This window comes from Microcebus murinus, chromosome 7 (assembly GCF_040939455.1).
Source record: "Microcebus murinus isolate Inina chromosome 7, M.murinus_Inina_mat1.0, whole genome shotgun sequence".
NCBI classification, from domain to species: domain Eukaryota; kingdom Metazoa; phylum Chordata; class Mammalia; order Primates; family Cheirogaleidae; genus Microcebus; species Microcebus murinus.
In genome coordinates, this window is record NC_134110.1 from 37912576 (window position 1) to 37928761 (window position 16186).

Consider the following 16186-nt stretch of genomic DNA (forward strand, 5'->3'; position numbering starts at 1 on the left):
TGCTAAGGAATGGAATTGTAGTATCATAGTGTAGACATGTGTTTAGCATTCAAAGTACATAGTTTCAAAAGGTTTTCCAAAGGGACAATTTTCATTTAAGAGAGAAAAGAATTTTGTTCTTTTTCTTTCTTTGAGTCGGGAGAGGGGAGAAAGAGAGAGAGAGATTTGGCCATATCTTTGTAAGTTTCACGTGAAACAATGAGACTGTGTTTCTCAGATTTTATTCTGTGTTAGGTGGAAAAGTTGGGGAGGGTTTTTTTTGTTTTCTTTTGTTTTGTTTTTACTTAAGGAAAATTGCTGGAGGCAGGATATTGAGTCTCTCTCTTTCTTTCTTTTGCTTTTTCTCCTCTTCACATCCTCTTCGTAAAGATAGAGATCACAGCCTACAGATGGAATAATAAAATAAAGATGTTAGATGAAATAATAGAGCAAAACTGTAAATAACACTGATGTTTCAATGCAGAATCAAACTACAGAAAGAGTCAGGGTTACCTTTTCTTTAGATACACTGTGGGAAAGAAGAAAAACAAGACTAGTAAAAGGCAAAAGATTTAATGATTTGAAGAGAAACCAGAGTACAACAACAAGATTGGTAACAGAGATTAATGAATACACTAAATAATTATACTTAGGTGTTACTTTCTCTAAAAACTTAGAATGTACCATGTCAAATACATTATATAGTAAAAATGAATGTTCATTTGAGAAGAAAAACTGTTTCTTGAGGATTCAACTTCCAAAACTATATGAAAACAGTGATAACAAACATTACAATGTACTTTTTAAAAAAAATTTTGGTTGCCCTGGAAAAGGAAAAACAACTTCAGTTAACCTCTCATTAGGAACTAAGTTATCTATTATCATGATACTACAAATCACTATCTTGCTAATTATTTACATACGTTCTTGTTCAAGGCTTGATGAGTTTGTATCATGAATATTTACATGTGGCTGTCCCTCCCAGTCATTCCAAATTTCTCTTAGGATCAGTGATATGAGTGCATTGTCAGTTGTAAGCTTTCAAAGACATCTAACTATTACATAGGGCTTTGGGGGTACTTTTTAATTATTTGGTTCTATGCCCAAGTTAAATGGGGATCTGGCAACTACCTGCTTTGTGATCAATGCAAGCATATAAGACAGATAATTCAAGTTCCCACTGGAAAAGCTACATAAGATACTTTGTAATGTGAACTCAGGCATGTCACTCTTCCTCTCTGGCTCTCAGCATTTTTATCTGGCAGAAGTGGGGGTTGGAGGAGATAATCTCTAAAGGCAACTGCCAGCTCTCATGTTCAATGACTTTATAATTTTCATCTGGCAATGTGATAATTTTACCAGTGGATCTCAGGGACTTGATTTATTGATTTTTATCAAAGGAAGCCAATCAGGTCAATTAAACAAACAGTGAGTGACTACGATTGGGTTGACAATTTCAAATAAATCAATAAAAAGTTGTCGAATAAATTGATGAATAAATAAATGAATGCATCAAAGAAAGCATTACAAAATCAGAGAGACAAATTTCTTTGAAAAAATATTAGTATGCTTAGCTGAATGAAATACTTATACTGAAAATATCTACTAAAACCAAGTACCAGCAATTGTTTGAGTAACTTTCCTAAAATCTCAGATGCTGTCTGATTGCAACAATCAGTGTGGTATAGTGGGAAAGGGCACCAGGTCAGAAGATGTAATATCACATCTTGATGCTGTCACCTGTCAGTTTTGTGACATTAGGAAAATCACATCATCTCTTTGAATCTGACTCTTTAATTATCAAGGGCAGTATTTTTTGGTGTTAATCCAGATTAATGAGATTTGAAGATAAGGTCACTTTACAAACTGAAAAGAACTATCCAAGTGTTTGATTTATTGTTGTTATTACTAATAAGCAACATGATGTGAAAGTACAGGGAAATTAGTACTTAATTAGGACTGGCAGATATCAGGGAACGCATGAAAAAATTGACATTTGGCACAATAGCTATGTTTTCAGTTCTTTCCAATTTCTGGTAAGATTCCAGCACAAATTCAGGACCTCAACACACATTGAGCATTTATTATATTCCAAACCCTTGCTAGGTTTTAAAGCTGTACACATGCTAATATGCGTTTCTTGACTGCAAAGAGATTGCAATCTTGTGGGATTCCTAAATATTTACTGAAAACACTATTTGCCAGGTACTGTTAGGTGTCAACAATGCAGTGGGGGATGTGGAAAGCACTGATTTTGTCTGGAAGAACTTACACTCAGGCATGAAAGTCAGACCTTCGAACAAACAATTTTGATGCCAGGCCATAGGTGCGGTGATAAGGGACTTGTGAGTTGCTATGGGCATGCATGTGAGGGGTGCTTACTTCAGAATGATGGGGAGAGAAGGGAGGAGTGCTCAGGAGTAGTGTAAACCAGTGCTCCTCAAAAGCTGAAATGCATAAGAATCACCCGTGAATCTTGTTAAAATGCAAGTCCTGGACAAATAGGACTGGTATGGGGCCTGGGATTCTGTACTTCTCACAAACTCCCAGCTGATACTTGTGCTTTTGACTACTGACTCACATTGAGTAGTGTGGGTATAGGAAATACAATGTGTTTAAAAAAATATCATTCATTTGACATCTGCTACATGATTTATCCTGGCTGATCTTTTTTCCTTCCTAGAGAAAACCAAATAAAATACTAAAGTTTTATTTCCCTTGCCTTTGGATTCTCAGAGGTTTTAAAGAGGCATGCTGTTTAGGAGGTACATCTAAACCTTCAAAGATTTTTTTTAAAAAATTTGAGCCCACCCCAACTTCTTGGTGCTCCCTTTTCCTGATATCACCACTACAGTGAAATTTTTAAGTAATAGATTGTTGGGGCTGTGTGTCTTACCATATAGACATGTTGAGATTGAAAACCACTACTAGCCTCTAATCTGGCACAGATTTATAGTGTCTTACAATCTCCATGAAATCCATTGATGGTTTTTCCTCTAAGTTTTCTGACTTTAGAATCTCATCATGGAAATAATTTTCAAGGTCCTTCTTCCCTTTCTTCTTAGAGAGTAAGTATGCATGGATGAGTTGACTGTCAGGATGAAGGGTATACACAGCTCTGAATTACATGGAATTCACACAACATCATAAGGTGAACAAGGTACGGGGCATACCTGGATACAAATGCTGGGCACCTTATTCTCTCTTTGTATGATTTTAAATAAATTACTTATTTCCTCTAAGTACTAATGGCTCACCTTAAAAATGGGATCAACAGTACATAACTCAGAGAGTTGGTGTCAGGATTCAGTGGGATGATGTGAGTAAAACAGCTGATAAATAATAGGGGTTCCATGAGTGTTGGTGTTCGTTCTCTTCCTCACTATGTTTAGAATGAGAGATTTGGATTTAGTGTTCTCTGTCCACTACTTTTTAAGAAATGTTTCATCTTTATCAGACAGAAATTCTGGAAAACATACGCTGATTCTCTTCTCCCTTGCAACCAAAACTGTGTGTGAAAAAGTCAAAGCAATGAGGAAAGTCAACTAAATCTTCACAGTTCAGTGCTCACAATTCAAATATAGCCAGTTAGGATCTTTTTGTATTTTCTATCAGTGAGGACTCATGACTGAGTTTCATTCTTTACCTATAAAGATATCTTTCCATAAAGTTAGGTCACTATTACCCAAGTATATATCCAATGATTGAGTGATTCATGAACAATAGATATTTAATATTTAAAATAATTCTTTCCTAACAATTAGAGCTGTGCTATAATAAAATGAGCTATCTCAGAAGATAGTGGAATTTTTAACACTGAAGAGTGAGAAGATAAGAATCACCTATGGATCTTGTTAAAATGCAATATTGATTGTTTTTCATTCATTCATCAAACATCTGTTGGAGACCTTCTAGGTGCTGGACACTGTACTCAGTGTCAGAGAAAAAGGTTGGAATTATACACATGGTCTCATATATGGCCAGATTGAGAACTTGAAGCCCTTTAAAAATATTCTTTATTTTAACAATATTTATTTTGTAGGGTGTGGAGAAACTTTCTATAGGTAAAACTTATTATATTCAAAACAGAAGACTCATTACGTATTCTGGATATAAAATATTTTTACTTATTTGAAAACAGATTATAATTTTCAGAACTAAACTACAAACTAATTCATTGTGGTCATATTAAAGAGTTTAAATAATAAAGACACAAATCTTGGTCAACAGAACTAATTTTGGGGATTGTAGCTGATTTTCCTGAAACCAAATAGTGCTCAGGTGGTTGGTCATCTCCTTAATGTTGAGTCCAGAGCTGCACAACGCAATTTATACATGCCTTCTTTAAAAACGTCTAATAGAGAGAGAGGCTAAAGCTTTTAAGGAATGTTTTAAACTTCAACTCAGGTATGCCATCTCCTTCTATAGTGGTGGGGCCAGTTTCCATTTTACTAGCTGTGTAAGATTAGTGTGAACAGATAGAATCCATTGGGTCAAATGTAATCCACTGGGTGCTGTATTTCCAGTTGGTTCCAGTTTTATTTTACTATACTGTATAGATTACAGAGCCCAGGAGGCTGCCTCACTCACTTCTTAATGCCTCTTATTCCCAAGTAGTCCAATGCTTTATAAAAACAGGCATGAAAACAAATAATCAAAAGCTATTGTGATAAATGTTGTGATTATTTGTGCTTGGCACCTAGTCAAGGAGAAACAAAGTGAGGCCAAGGAATTGCCCAGTGGTCACCAGGACTCTATGAGAGCAGGGGTAGGTTTGAAAGGACTTCTAACAATAAATAGCAAATGTCTCAGACATTACAAGTATGAGACAGGCTGTTGTTCTATATAATTGTTGCTTTCTTGTCAATAAGATCATTTTTGGCTATGATTTTATAGACCGTATCTATATATAGAGAAAGCTAGTGGTGAGATTCTACAAAGGAAGTCATTTACTGCTTTTCTCCAGAGAATCTATTGATTTTTTTAAAAGGGGAGCCATATTCTCCCACTCGAGATTTAATAACTATTTTCTCCAGGGTGTTGTTAAAGTTCAGAATATGATTTACTTGGAATTCTTGGCTAACAATATCTTTAATTAGATTATATGAGAATGCTTCTCCTATTTTCATTTACCTAGTTTACTTGGTCTTTGATGGGTACCTAGGACAGAATAATATCCAAAATACCCAAAAGAAGGAGAATTGAGGTCTTAAAATTAAGATGTCGCTGTACAAGCTTCCCAATCATTTCTTTTTGAATCAGTCAAGAAAACATTGCCTGAGCATTTGTAATGAGCCTTGAATTATGCCCAGTGCAATAGGAGATCCTCTCTCATCCTAATCTCACTTCACCTCCTCCAGTCCTCTCTCAGTAAAAGGTACCTTTTCTATACAGTTGCCTAATCAAGAAACCCAGGATTTACCCTGCATTAGTCCCCTCTTTCTTATCTTCTGTATTAAGGTAAGCAAGTATTGCTGATTGGCTAGCTGTGATACCAGCCCACTCTTGTTAATTAGGACTGAACTGCCCTTGGTGGGGCATGATGGCTCATACCTGTAATCCTAGCACCCTGGGAGGCCAAGGCAGGAGGAACACTTGAGGTCAGGAGTTTGAGATCAGCTTGGGCAAGAGCAAGACCCAGTCTCTACTAAAAATAGAAAAAAATTAGCCGGGTGACCAAAATAGAAAAAAATTAGCTGGGCATGGTGGCATGTGCCACAACACTATAGCCCAGGCAACAGAGTAAGACTCAGTCTCAAAAAAAAAAAAAAGACTGAACTACCCGTGTGTAGGTACCTTATGGTTGATCAATCATTTTTTTACTAAAATTAATTTTTAAAATTATAATAATTTCAAACATGCAAAAAATTATAGTGTAATATCACATACATCTCTATACTCCCCACTCTGTTATTAACACATCTTAATATATTTTAGACGTGCTTCAGACTTTTTTAAAAAAATAAAACATAAACATAGTTAAAATGCCTTCTGATTCTCTCTCTATTTCCTTTCCTCTTCTTCATTAGATACTGTAAGCCATGCATTGTTGTGTATCCTTCCAATTTATGCTTTATAAAATACTTATTACATATGCATATATTTATGAATAGCATTTGATATTCTGTGTATTAAAATGTACATCTATAGTATTAAACTGTATATACCATCTTACAACTTATATTTTTCTTTCATCTTTATGTTTTATTCTTTATGAAATTCTTTACTCTTCAATCTTTATTATCATGGCCCATTCTAGCTTCCACATTTTGTGTATCTGTAAATCCCTCATTCAACAGCAAGAAACCTCTTACCTTTGGCATCCATTTACTTAATTGTTCAATTTCAGTATATAGACAGTCCCCAACTTAGGATGGTTCAACTTACATATTTTTTTGACTTTATGATGGTGCAAAAACAATATATATTCAATAGAAACTGTACTTCAAATTTTGAGTTTTGTTTTTTCCCAGGCTAGCAATAGCTGTATTAAATGTATTTTCAACTTACAGCATTTTCAACTTACAATGGGTTTATAAGGACATTAATAATAACAGAACTGTTAAGTTGCATCCTGGTAGAAACAACTTTATCAACTAGAGTACAGTGCTTATGAATATAGTACATTTTGCCTTTTTTAACAGATTTCATTCAGTTCCAAAATTATTTGAGTCAGCATTTTCCTCTGACCACCACTTACCTGATATTGTTTCCTTTTAATACAGTTAGAATTTTTTATCATGTCTGCATTCTTTTGGAGTTTGCCCTGACCACATAAACATTTTTTCAAATTTGCATACATAAAAGTTGACTATTTATGTTGTAAATATCTATGGATTTTGACAAATACAAAATGTCATGCATCCACCATTACTATAGCATACATAATAGTTTCACTGCCCTACAAAATTTCCATGCTTTACCTATTCAGCCCTTTCCTGGCAACAATTGGCCTTTTTATTGTTACTATAATTTTCACTTTTCCAGAATGTCATATAATTGAATCATATAGAATGTAGCCTTTTTAGATTGGGTTTTTTAACTTAGAAATTTTACTTTAAGATTTATCCACATCTTTTTGTGGTTAAACAGCGTATTCATTTTTATCCCTGAATAATATTTCATTATATGAATGTACTACTGTTTGTATAACCATTCACCTACTGAAAGGTTTTTTGGTTGCTTTTAGTTTTTAGAAATTACAAATAAGACTGTTATAACAATTGCATGCATGCATGTTTTTCCGTGGACATAAGTTTTAAGTACCTAGGGTACTTACTCCTGGGTAAATACCTAGGGGCATGATTGCTGGATCATATGGTAAAGCTATATTTAGCTTTATGAGAAACTGTAAAACTATTTTCCAATATGGCTGTACCATTTTGTATTCCCACCAGCTATGAGTGTGAGTTCCTGTTGCTATGCATGTTTCTCAGCATTTGATATTGTCAGGTTTTTCGATTTTAGCCATTATAATAGGTATGAAGTGGTATCTCATGATTGTTTTAATTTGCAATTCTCTTATGCCAAATGGTGTTGAGTATTTTTTTGTATACTTATTTCCCATCTGTCTATTTATTTATTTATTTTGTGAGCTATGTACTAATAACTTCTGCCAAATTTTAAATTGGGTGGATGGCATTCCTATTGTTGAGTTTTAAGAATTTTTTTGTATATTTGGATATAAGTTCTTTATAAAGTAAATGTTTTGCAATTTTTTTAGTCTATATCTTGTCTTTGCATTAACAGTGTCTTTTGTAAAATAAACATTTTTAATTTTAATAAATTCCAGCTTATCAATTTTTTTCTTTAATGATTATGCCTTTGGTGTTGTACCTAAAATTCCTGGCCAAATCCACAGTGACTTAGATTTGCTCCTATATTTCCTTCTAGAAGTTATATAGTTTTGCATTTTACATTTAGGTCTATGGTCCATTTTGAGTTAATTATTTTGAAAGATGTAATACATGTGTCTAGATTTTTTTTTTACCATAATGTTCAATTGTTCCACCATCATTTTTTTAAAAAGACTATCCTCTTTCCATTGAATTGCTAAATACTATAAATTTCCTTTTATTACATTGCCTTTATTATTATATATTATTATTATTATATTGCCTTTATTACATCATACATATTTTGATAAATTATGTTTTTATTTTGACCTATTACTTCAAAAATTTGTTTTTATTTTTTTATTTCAGAATATTGCAGGGGTACAAACATTTTGGCTACATAATTTGCTTGTGTACCATTTGAGTCAAAGTTATAAGTGTGCCCATCTCCCAGATAGTGTGCATTGTGCCCATTAGGTGTGAATTTACCCATCCCCTCTTCCCCACTCCCCCGAGACTTCTTCCTTGACTTAAGTGTTACTTTTCAGTAAAGTATCCCAAGAATGGAAAAACAAGCACCACATATACTCACTAGCAAACTGGTATTAACTGAGTAGCACCTAAGTGGACACATAGGTTCTACAGTAATAGGGTATTGGGGAGGGGAGAGGGTATATACATACATAATGAGTGACATGTGCACCATCTGAGGGATGGTCATGCTGGAAACTCAGACTTGTGGGGGGAGGGGGGGAAAGGGCATTTATTGAAACCTTAAAATCTGTACCCCCATAATATGCCAAAATAAAAAAAAATGTTGTTTAATCATCAAATATTTGAGGATTTTCCAGCATCTTGTATGTTCTGCTGTTATTGGAAAAACTATTCTACAAATGCCATTTATATCAAGTTGATTGGTAATACTCTGTAGGTCAAATATATCCTTCATGATTGTCTGCTTTCCTGATCTGCTAATGAATGTAAGAAGTGTATTGAAGTCTCCAACAATATTAGTTGATTTGTCTATGCTTCCTCATATTTCTATCAGTTTTTGCTTATATATTTTGATGCTCTTTTATTAGGTACAAATGTGTTTGAGATTGTTATTTTTTCTTGGAAACTGACTCTTTTATCCATATTAAAATGTACTTCTTCATCTCTAATAATTTTCCTTTTTCTAAAGTCTGCTTTGTCTGAAATTAATATATCTAGTAAAGCTTTCTTTTAATTAATATTGATTAATGTTAGCATGGAATATTTTTCTCTATCTCTTTACTTTTAAATAATCTTTGTCACTATATTTAAAGTGGATTTCTTGTAGACAACAAATATGTAGTTGTCTTGCTCTATTAATCCATTTTGACAATTTCTGTCTTTTAATTTGTATATTTAGCTCATTCTTATTTAAAGTGATTATAAATATTCTTGAATTATATCTATTGGGTTTGTAACAGCTTCTATTTGTTACATTTGTTCTTTGTCCCTCCCCACTTCTGTAGAACACTGGCTTTAATTGAATATTTTATATGATGCTGATTTTTCACATCTTTTAGTGTTTGAATTCTACTTCTTTTTAAATTTTTGAAGTGGTTTCTCTAGAGTTTGCAATATATTTATGACTAATCTAAGTGCACTTGCAAATAACTTTATATGACTTCCCAAGTAATACAGTTTCCTTATATGCAGAAAAGTTCCCAATTAAGAATAATTATATTCTTATTATATTATTCCCTTCTTATAATGAGCTCTTCATTCCTTAAATGAGTCACGTTTTCACTCTCTCACCTCTGTGTCTTTATGTCTGTTTGTACTTCTATATGAAATTGCTTTTTTTCCTCTTTGATTCACTAAATTCTTACTTGAAACCATAGAGTTTTGCTTATGTATTGCTTTTCCATAAAGCCTTTGCAGGTCTTCCTAGCCCATAGTAGTTTGCCCTTTTTTTTTGCTATTGTAATTATTTCTATCAAAGCATCTATCAATCTGCATTGATATTGTTTATTTATCTGTTCCTCTTCTTCTTTGCCAGACCTTCAGATCTTTGAAGGTGGGAACTGTGCCTAGTTCCCCTTATATTTCTGACATTTATTATAGTGCTTGGGACATAATAGGCATTCATAAGATATTAGCTGATTGAATTGTTCTATGAATGGTTCTTGCACCTAAGAGGTTAGAGAAAAATTGAGAAGACAAATGTAATTCAATTGGATCATTCAAAGAACAACTGAACTCGAGGTTGTGTGATAGTAACTATATAGAGAGTTTTAAAAGAACCTGAGCCTAACTCTGAGGTTAGTAACAGCATGAATATAAAGGGGCTAAACTCGAGTGAGAGATTTTAGCATAATTGGTAGTTTTAAAATAACTGAAAATCTGGGTTATGGCACCAACTTGAAAACAGAAAGGAAGGGGAGAAATGTAGCAGCATTTTATAGTAAGAAATAGATGGACCTAATGACAGATTTATTTTAGTAAAAAAGGAAAAAGGATAAAGATAATTCATAACAGTACAAATAACAAGTGCTTGCTTAGATGCTATCAAACATATACTTTTCACATTGTTGGTGGGAGTGTAAATGGCTACAAACTTTCTATAAAGTACTTGGGCATTATTTCTCAAAAGCTTTCATATCTAATACCATTTGACCCACTATTTCTATTTCCAGGAATGCATTCCAAGGAAATAATCATGAATAGGAATAAATATTTATGAACAAATATCTGCATTATTTATGAGAGCAAGAAACTGGAAACCACCTAAAAATCCAGTGCTATGAAAATGATTATGTAAATTATGATATATGTTCATGTGAAGAAATATAATGTAATCATTAACAATTACATTTGTAATGTTTGTTAATGATAATGAAAGTACTTATAGCATTAAGTAAGGAATGTAGATTATAAAATTATATTATCTTCATTGTTTAGAGAAAGATGCTTAGTACAAAGCTGAACAAAAATACATTTAAAATATTAATGATAGTTGCTTCTGGGTATAAAGAAGTGATTTTCTTTCTTGCTTTGCTGAAGATCTCTATAATTTTCAAGATTTTTTACTCTCAATATAGTATATTAACCCATAAGGGATTTTAAAATTATTTTTAATAGGGTATTTTGTAAGTAGAGACAGTTTTATACCCAAATCCAAATGCCACTTCCTCCATAAAATCTCCCCAACTTTTCTAAACTAAAAAAAAATAAACCCCTACTTCTATACTTCTATTTATTTATTTATTTGTCTATCCAGAATTCTGTGTGCCATATGCTATGCTTGAAATAGCCAACATAATATACATTCTCTGTCCTAAAGGAGCCCTAGGCTTATGAAACAGGTAAGCACATAATTAATAGAGTGATTAAAAAAACATACACAACACCCAGTGAATGTATTTATACAGTGGCTTGGGAACACAGAAGGAGTGATTACTTTGTTTTTCTGAGGAGACAACATTTTTGTGTTGGCTTATAAAAGCTTTCAATGGTAGTCCCCTGTTAAATAATCAGACATGAGAAGGTAGGGACTTATAATCATGGGTAATAGAGGATGTAAAGTTCCCAGTAAGCTTTTGTGTGGACTGAAGGTAAACTACAACTGATAAGAAATTAGTCTAAATAGATTAGGGTAGGTGACTTATGGACTTCCCTGTCATACCATGATGATTGGGCTTCATAATTTTGTACTGTGTTAGGGAACCATTAAAGATTTGATTTAGTAGGGAATTGATAGGACCACTTTCATATTGTTTAAGGTCAGTTTTCCCTTTAGCCAATCCAGGGTCTGGCATACAACATCTCTGACAGACTTGGTGCTCAACAAGTGGTGGTGATGGTAGAGGAGAATTCTGAAAGTGGTCATGGGCAAGTTGTGTCTGAGGTGGGCAGAATAGACCTTTTGTGGATATTCAGAAACTGGAGACTAGAGTCCACATGACAGTTTCAAGCAGGGGCTCTCAACAGTTCTTTTTTTCCATTATGGACCCCCTAAGGAGACTTTTCAGATACTTTTTATTCATAATCACCCCCACAGAATTTTAATACCACAAATATACTATGTATTTATCTATAAACTTTATGTTTATCTGTGCTTTAAGCACAAAAAGATAATATTTTTTTCACCTCTTTACCTTAAGATCAATGTTTGTCCATTTGGTGATGATATGATCCCCACTGAGAGTACATGAGTTAGAGCCTTTAAAAAATTAATTATGATAAAATGCATGATGTAAAATTTACCATCTTAACCATTTTAAGTGTACATTTCAGCAGTGTTAAGCATGTTCACGTTGTTGTGCAATCAATCTCCAGAACTGTTGATTTTGCAAACTGAAATTCTATATCCTTTGAACAAGAACTCCCCATTCCCTCCTGCCCCAGCTCACTCCTGGTTATCACCATTCAACTTTCTGTCTCTGAATTTAACTGCTTTATGTACTTCAAATCAGTACAATCATACCATATTTGTCTTTTTGTTGCTAGGTTATTTCACTTAGTAATATTGTCCTCAAGTTTTATCCATGTTGTGGCATATATCAGAATTTCTGTCCTTTTTATGGTTGAATAATATTCCATTACAAGTGTATACCATGTTTTTATCTATTCATTCATTAGGGTGCTTTTATCTTTTGAATATTGTGAATAATGCTGCTATGAACATAAATGTGCAAATATCTCTTTAAGACCCTGCTGTCAATTATTTGGGATTTATACTCAGAAGTGGAATTGCTGGATTATGTGGTCATTCTATTTTTAACTAGTTGAGGAACTTCTACACTGTTTTCCATGGTGACTGTACAACTTTATATTCCCACCAACAGTACACAAGGGTTGCAATTGCTCTACATCCTCACCAATACTCACTCCTTCCTTCCTTCCTTCCTTCCTTCCTTCCTTCCTTCCTTCCTTCCTTCCTTCCTTCCTTCCTTCCTTCCTTCCTTCTTTCCTTCCTTCCTTCCTTCGTCCACTCCTTCCTTCCTTCCCTTTTTCTTTCTTATCTTAATAGTAGCCACCCTAATGCATGTGAAGTGATATCTCATTATGGTTGTGATGTGCATTTTCCCAATTAGCGATGTTGATTATCTTTCTATGTGCTTGTTTACCTTTTTCAGAGAAAGGTCTATTCATGTTCTTTGCCAATTTTTAATAGAGTTATTTGTGGATTTTTTTTTGATGAGTTTTACTTTTCTTTATATTCTAGTCAATAACCCCCTATCACATATATGATTTACAATTTTTTTCCCATTTCATAGGTTGCCTTTTCACTTTATTGACTAAGTCCTTGATGGGATTAGTGCTTTTAAAAATTCTTTTGATGTTTAGTTTTTCCATGGCCTTTGACATTCTTTCCTGATTTATTCTTCACATGGGATCTCCGAGGTTAGAACCTGGACTGCATTAGGACTGCATAGGCTTGGGCAGATGTTGGGATCCAACCTACCGGGGATTTGGGTTGTGGTGTCATAAGAGCATCCTAGATGCAGGATCCTCTGGATTTCTACATCATTCATGGAAATGTGGATAAGTCAGGTCATTCAACCCAAGCAGAGTATGATGGAAAGGGCAAGTCACACCATTAGATGGAAACAAGAAAGGAAGAGACAAGGAGATGAGAAGCAGAAATGCCTAGACTGAGAACAGACAGTCCCTTCTGAATATTCTTTTTTTTCCCACATACTCCATTCATGAATGCCATGGGCTGTTAACTGTTAGCATGAGGCTGTTTGTACCTTGTCTATATAACCAAGTTGTCAACCTGCTTGTCTCACTGGTGTTTTCTAGACGGACATCCAGACAATTACTACTTCCTCATCTGAACAAGTGAGAACACTGAGCCCAGAGAAGAAAAATGTATTACTTAGAGTCCCACAGCTGATTAGTAACACAGCTAGCTCCCCTCATCCCTGCACCATGTCCAGAGAGAGTTAATTCCTACTTGCTCTTGCTATTGCAAATCCCAGGTTATGATGCTTAATTGGATGCTACTGTTACTATATCACTATATTTACATTGTTCATGAACTTTGGAGTCTTTGTCTAGGAGTAGGTGTACATTTGCAAGTATCTATGCTAAACCTTTTATCTAGAGATTTGGTAATGGCCAAACATTTGGAGATGTGGTTTCTAGTAGACACAGCTCTCATCAAAGTATAGCCAGGAACTTAATACCTCTCAGGAAGTGAGAAGGTCTTGCCTTCACCCTCAATTTATGTATCAACCCATCACCTTATGTGAAGATTAAACTTATTGTAATAGGAGGAAAAAAATCTTCCCTGCTATTCCTATGAGAGAGAGGTAATGCATTTAAAAATCTTTCTGATGCCATGACCATAAGATTAATGCTTATGTAATCCAGTTTGTTATCTGTCTGCTATGTCTCCTTGTGTCTAGGATAAGTCAATAGAGCTTCACTTCTCTAATTGGAATCAGTGTGCTGATGGAGTCTGTCTATGAAAATGAAAGGTGGCCGCCATAATCTGTTGGGAGTTAAATTAATCCTCTGGGAGTGAGGCCGACCTAATTATCCACTCAGAAATACTGGGCTTGCTTTCACTTCTATGGAATACAGCCATGGGAAGGAGGCCAACATGCCATTTGGCTGGTCTTTTCTTCAATTGCCTTAAACTCACCTAACGTGTCATTGTGAGGCCTTTTCATTTGAAAGTGGTATTTCTTATGTTTTTAACCTTTTTGTTTGAAAGTATTCTTAAATGAAAAGGCCAATTTTCCAGTAACATATTAAACTAGTTCTGCCCTATGTTGTTCAAACTAAGATGTCATATATATGTGTGTGTGTGTGTATATATATATATATATATATATATTTATATACATACAGATGTATATATATATCATGCCTTTGATACTGAAAAGTAATTCTGCTCACGGAAATTATTAGGAGAAACACAAAGTTTAGATCCTCCCAGAAATCATTTTGACTCATCCAATTATTACAGCAACAACAAGAATAATAGTTCACTGAGTACACACCATGACTCAGACACTTTCCTAACCATGTTGTAAATATGAGGTTTGTCCAGAAAGTATCCAGCCATTGTTAATACAATGAGAACGGTTTGTGTGACATCTATGTAACCTGGCAGCCAAGGAGAGTGGACTGGGCTACGCATGCATGAATAATGATGACTTCACTGTACTACTCAGTGGGGCACTAGATGCAGTTGCGTGAGCATGTGTACCGTGTGGCTGTCACATTTTAAATGACTGAGAAGTAGAGCAACAAATCTGCATCAGATTTTTGGGTTAAGCTTGAATATTCATCCAAGGAAACTATTCGGATGGTTCAGAAGGCTTTAGGGAATGGTGCAATAAGTGCAGCACAAATACAAATGTGGCACAAATGTTTCAAAGATGGTCGAGACTCTGTTGAAAGTGACTCACATTCAGGAAGGCCAGCAACAAGTGGAACACCTGAGAATGCTGAACGTGTAGGGTTAGGTTAAGAGACGCCGGGAGAACTGTGTGAGGTCCCAAGATGCCTACTTTGAAGGGGACCGGGACATCATCTTCCTATGTACAATATTTCTCATATCTTGTATCTTCTTCAATAAATGAATCTATTTTTCATATTATATGGATGGATACTTTCTGGAAAGACCTCATACATTTTCATTGTATACCCACAAAAGTCTTTTAAAATAGATAGTGTTAACGTTCCTTCTACATATATATTTTTAAAAAACCCCAAAACACAAAGAGTTTAAGAATCTCCTCAATGTCACCCAGCAAGTAAATCTCAGATGCAAGATTGAAACTAAGGCAGTACAAATCCAGAACTAAATTGCTATATAAAACACAGGGTTCCCAATTAAAATTAAATTTTAGATAAACAATTAAAATTTGTATATGTTCCGAATATTACACACTAAATACTAAAAAAATTATTGTTTAGCTAAACATTCAAATTTAACTGAGTGTCCCATGTTGGTTGTTACATTTATTTATTTGTATTTTGCAAAAGCTGGCAGCTCTATCAAGAATCTATTTTCCTTTTTTCCTTTAGATATTCTTTTTTTTCAAGCTTTATTGAGGTATAATAATATACAAAAAATTCCACACCTTTAGCATACTCCAGTAACACCATCACCACAGTCAAGATACTAAAGTCTGAGAACCCAGATTCTTAAGCACTCTGCTTTACTACTTCCTCATCTGAACAGGTAAGGACAGAGCCCAGAGAAGAAAAATGTATTACTTAGAGTCCTACAGCTGATTAGTAGCACAGCTAGCTTCCCTCATCCCTGCACCATGTCTAGAGAGAGTTAGTTCCTACTTTCTCTTGCTATTGCAAATCCCAGGTTATAATGCTTAATTGGATGCTACTGTTACTATATCACTATATTTACATTGTGCATG